The sequence below is a fragment of the Osmerus eperlanus genome, chromosome 4 (assembly GCF_963692335.1).
Source record: "Osmerus eperlanus chromosome 4, fOsmEpe2.1, whole genome shotgun sequence".
NCBI classification, from domain to species: Eukaryota; Metazoa; Chordata; class Actinopteri; order Osmeriformes; family Osmeridae; genus Osmerus; species Osmerus eperlanus.
In genome coordinates this window covers 678,785-683,784 of record NC_085021.1, presented here as the reverse complement: position 1 = coordinate 683,784, position 5,000 = coordinate 678,785, and positions in this window count along the sequence as shown.

The following is a 5,000-nucleotide window of genomic DNA, read 5'->3' as shown; positions in this document are numbered from 1 at the left end:
AAAGTGTGATTTTGCTGGGGATGGTTTTGTTCTTCAAGTGAGGGCAAGGGGCAGCGGTGTGTGCGGTTATTTTCCCCGAAAAAAGTGTCCCCATTTCGGTAGGCGTGTTTGAAATGTTGTTTCGCTCGCAGCGTCGGGGAAATGCGCGTGCGGCCGCGGGTCTCGATGTGCCCGTGTTCCCCTCGGGCATACCTATCCAACGAGCCCTGGGTGAAGGTGCTACGAGGTTCCTAAGTGGGGATGCCTGTACATGAAGCCCTTGTTCCCAGCTTTGAATGCACGTTTCCAGCTTGAGAGAAACGGGGGCTTAAAATTCACAGTTATTCGCCCGAACGTGGGATTTCGCTGGGGACGGTTTCTAAATTCAAGTTGGCACGGGGGGCAGCGGTGTGCGCGGTTATTTTCCCAGGATTGATGATCCCCAGCTCGGTGGGTCCGTTTAAAGTTTTGTTTGGGCTCCCGTTTCGCGAGGAAGCGCGTGCGCGTGGCGAGCCTGACCTCCCCGTGTTCCCCTCGCCCAGACCTTTCCAACGCCACCCGGGTGAAGGTGCTACGAGGTCCCGAAGTGGAGATGCCTGTCAATGAGCACCTTTTCCCAGCTTTGAATGCAGGTTTCCAGCTTCAGACAAAATGTGGCTCCAAACGTGCAGTTTTGCGCCCGAACGTGGGATTTCGCTGGGGACGGTTTCTAAATTCAAGTTGGCACGGGGGGCAGCGGTGTGTGTGGTTATTTTCCCAGGATTGATGATCCCCAATTCGGTGGGTCCGTTTAAAGTTTTGTTTGGGCTCCCGTTTCGCGAGGAAGCGCGTGCGCGTGGCGAGCCTGACCTCCCCGTGTTCCCCTCGCCCAGACCTTTCCAACGCCACCCGGGTGAAGGTGCTACGAGGTCCCGAAGTGGAGATGCCTGTCAATGAGCACCTTTTCCCAGCTTTGAATGCAGGTTTCCAGCTTCAGACAAAATGTGGCTCCAAACGTGCAGTTTTGCGCCCGAACGTGGGATTTCGCTGGGGACGGTTTCTAAATTCAAGTTGGGACGGGGGGCAGCGGTGTGCGCGGTTATCTCCCCGGAAAAAGCCGTCCCCAGCTCGGTGGGTCCGTTTAAAGTTTTGTTTGGGCTCCCGTTTCGCGAGGAAGCGCGTGCGCGTGGCGAGCCTGACCTCCCCGTGTTCCCCTCGCCCAGACCTTTCCAACGCCACCCGGGTGAAGGTGCTACGAGGTCCCGAAGTGGAGATGCCTGTCAATGAGCACCTTTTCCCAGCTTTGAATGCAGGTTTCCAGCTTCAGACAAAATGTGGCTCCAAACGTGCAGTTTTGCGCCCGAACGTGGGATTTCGCTGGGGACGGTTTCTAAATTCAAGTTGGCACGGGGGGCAGCGGTGTGTGTGGTTATTTTCCCAGGATTGATGATCCCCAATTCGGTGGGTCCGTTTAAAGTTTTGTTTGGGCTCCCGTTTCGCGGGGAAGCGCGTGCGCGTGGCGAGCCTGACCTCCCCGTGTCCCCCTCGCCCAGACCTTTCCAACGCCACCCGGGTGAAGGTGCTACGAGGTCCCGAAGTGGAGATGCCTGTCAATGAGCACCTTTTCCCAGCTTTGAATGCAGGTTTCCAGCTTCAGACAAAATGTGGCTCCAAACGTGCAGTTTTGCGCCCGAACGTGGGATTTCGCTGGGGACGGTTTCTAAATTCAAGTTGGGACGGGGGGCAGCGGTGTGCGCGGTTATCTCCCCGGAAAAAGCCGTCCCCAGCTCGGTGGGTCCGTTTAAAGTTTTGTTTGGGCTCCCGTTTCGCGAGGAAGCGCGTGCGCGTGGCGAGCCTGACCTCCCCGTGTTCCCCTCGCCCAGACCTTTCCAACGCCACCCGGGTGAAGGTGCTACGAGGTCCCGAAGTGGAGATGCCTGTCAATGAGCACCTTTTCCCAGCTTTGAATGCAGGTTTCCAGCTTCAGACAAAATGTGGCTCCAAACGTGCAGTTTTGCGCCCGAACGTGGGATTTCGCTGGGGACGGTTTCTAAATTCAAGTTGGCACGGGGGGCAGCGGTGTGTGTGGTTATTTTCCCAGGATTGATGATCCCCAATTCGGTGGGTCCGTTTAAAGTTTTGTTTGGGCTCCCGTTTCGCGAGGAAGCGCGTGCGCGTGGCGAGCCTGACCTCCCCGTGTTCCCCTCGCCCAGACCTTTCCAACGCCACCCGGGTGAAGGTGCTACGAGGTCCCGAAGTGGAGATGCCTGTCAATGAGCACCTTTTCCCAGCTTTGAATGCAGGTTTCCAGCTTCAGACAAAATGTGGCTCCAAACGTGCAGTTTTGCGCCCGAACGTGGGATTTCGCTGGGGACGGTTTCTAAATTCAAGTTGGGACGGGGGGCAGCGGTGTGCGCGGTTATCTCCCCGGAAAAAGCCGTCCCCAGCTCGGTGGGTCCGTTTAAAGTTTTGTTTGGGCTCCCGTTTCGCGAGGAAGCGCGTGCGCGTGGCGAGCCTGACCTCCCCGTGTTCCCCTCGCCCAGACCTTTCCAACGCCACCCGGGTGAAGGTGCTACGAGGTCCCGAAGTGGAGATGCCTGTCAATGAGCACCTTTTCCCAGCTTTGAATGCAGGTTTCCAGCTTCAGACAAAATGTGGCTCCAAACGTGCAGTTTTGCGCCCGAACGTGGGATTTCGCTGGGGACGGTTTCTAAATTCAAGTTGGCACGGGGGGCAGCGGTGTGTGTGGTTATTTTCCCAGGATTGATGATCCCCAATTCGGTGGGTCCGTTTAAAGTTTTGTTTGGGCTCCCGTTTCGCGGGGAAGCGCGTGCGCGTGGCGAGCCTGACCTCCCCGTGTCCCCCTCGCCCAGACCTTTCCAACGCCACCCGGGTGAAGGTGCTACGAGGTCCCGAAGTGGAGATGCCTGTCAATGAGCACCTTTTCCCAGCTTTGAATGCAGGTTTCCAGCTTCAGACAAAATGTGGCTCCAAACGTGCAGTTTTGCGCCCGAACGTGGGATTTCGCTGGGGACGGTTTCTAAATTCAAGTTGGCACGGGGGGCAGCGGTGTGTGTGGTTATTTTCCCAGGATTGATGATCCCCAATTCGGTGGGTCCGTTTAAAGTTTTGTTTGGGCTCCCGTTTCGCGGGGAAGCGCGTGCGCGTGGCGAGCCTGACCTCCCCGTGTCCCCCTCGCCCAGACCTTTCCAACGCCACCCGGGTGAAGGTGCTACGAGGTCCCGAAGTGGAGATGCCTGTCAATGAGCACCTTTTCCCAGCTTTGAATGCAGGTTTCCAGCTTCAGACAAAATGTGGCTCCAAACGTGCAGTTTTGCGCCCGAACGTGGGATTTCGCTGGGGACGGTTTCTAAATTCAAGTTGGGACGGGGGGCAGCGGTGTGCGCGGTTATCTCCCCGGAAAAAGCCGTCCCCAGCTCGGTGGGTCCGTTTAAAGTTTTGTTTGGGCTCCCGTTTCGCGAGGAAGCGCGTGCGCGTGGCGAGCCTGACCTCCCCGTGTTCCCCTCGCCCAGACCTTTCCAACGCCACCCGGGTGAAGGTGCTACGAGGTCCCGAAGTGGAGATGCCTGTCAATGAGCACCTTTTCCCAGCTTTGAATGCAGGTTTCCAGCTTCAGACAAAATGTGGCTCCAAACGTGCAGTTTTGCGCCCGAACGTGGGATTTCGCTGGGGACGGTTTCTAAATTCAAGTTGGCACGGGGGGCAGCGGTGTGTGTGGTTATTTTCCCAGGATTGATGATCCCCAATTCGGTGGGTCCGTTTAAAGTTTTGTTTGGGCTCCCGTTTCGCGAGGAAGCGCGTGCGCGTGGCGAGCCTGACCTCCCCGTGTTCCCCTCGCCCAGACCTTTCCAACGCCACCCGGGTGAAGGTGCTACGAGGTCCCGAAGTGGAGATGCCTGTCAATGAGCACCTTTTCCCAGCTTTGAATGCAGGTTTCCAGCTTCAGACAAAATGTGGCTCCAAACGTGCAGTTTTGCGCCCGAACGTGGGATTTCGCTGGGGACGGTTTCTAAATTCAAGTTGGCACGGGGGGCAGCGGTGTGTGTGGTTATTTTCCCAGGATTGATGATCCCCAATTCGGTGGGTCCGTTTAAAGTTTTGTTTGGGCTCCCGTTTCGCGGGGAAGCGCGTGCGCGTGGCGAGCCTGACCTCCCCGTGTCCCCCTCGCCCAGACCTTTCCAACGCCACCCGGGTGAAGGTGCTACGAGGTCCCGAAGTGGAGATGCCTGTCAATGAGCACCTTTTCCCAGCTTTGAATGCAGGTTTCCAGCTTCAGACAAAATGTGGCTCCAAACGTGCAGTTTTGCGCCCGAACGTGGGATTTCGCTGGGGACGGTTTCTAAATTCAAGTTGGGACGGGGGGCAGCGGTGTGCGCGGTTATCTCCCCGGAAAAAGCCGTCCCCAGCTCGGTGGGTCCGTTTAAAGTTTTGTTTGGGCTCCCGTTTCGCGAGGAAGCGCGTGCGCGTGGCGAGCCTGACCTCCCCGTGTTCCCCTCGCCCAGACCTTTCCAACGCCACCCGGGTGAAGGTGCTACGAGGTCCCGAAGTGGAGATGCCTGTCAATGAGCACCTTTTCCCAGCTTTGAATGCAGGTTTCCAGCTTCAGACAAAATGTGGCTCCAAACGTGCAGTTTTGCGCCCGAACGTGGGATTTCGCTGGGGACGGTTTCTAAATTCAAGTTGGCACGGGGGGCAGCGGTGTGTGTGGTTATTTTCCCAGGATTGATGATCCCCAATTCGGTGGGTCCGTTTAAAGTTTTGTTTGGGCTCCCGTTTCGCGGGGAAGCGCGTGCGCGTGGCGAGCCTGACCTCCCCGTGTCCCCCTCGCCCAGACCTTTCCAACGCCACCCGGGTGAAGGTGCTACGAGGTCCCGAAGTGGAGATGCCTGTCAATGAGCACCTTTTCCCAGCTTTGAATGCAGGTTTCCAGCTTCAGACAAAATGTGGCTCCAAACGTGCAGTTTTGCGCCCGAACGTGGGATTTCGCTGGGGACGGTTTCTAAATTCAAGTTGGCACGGGG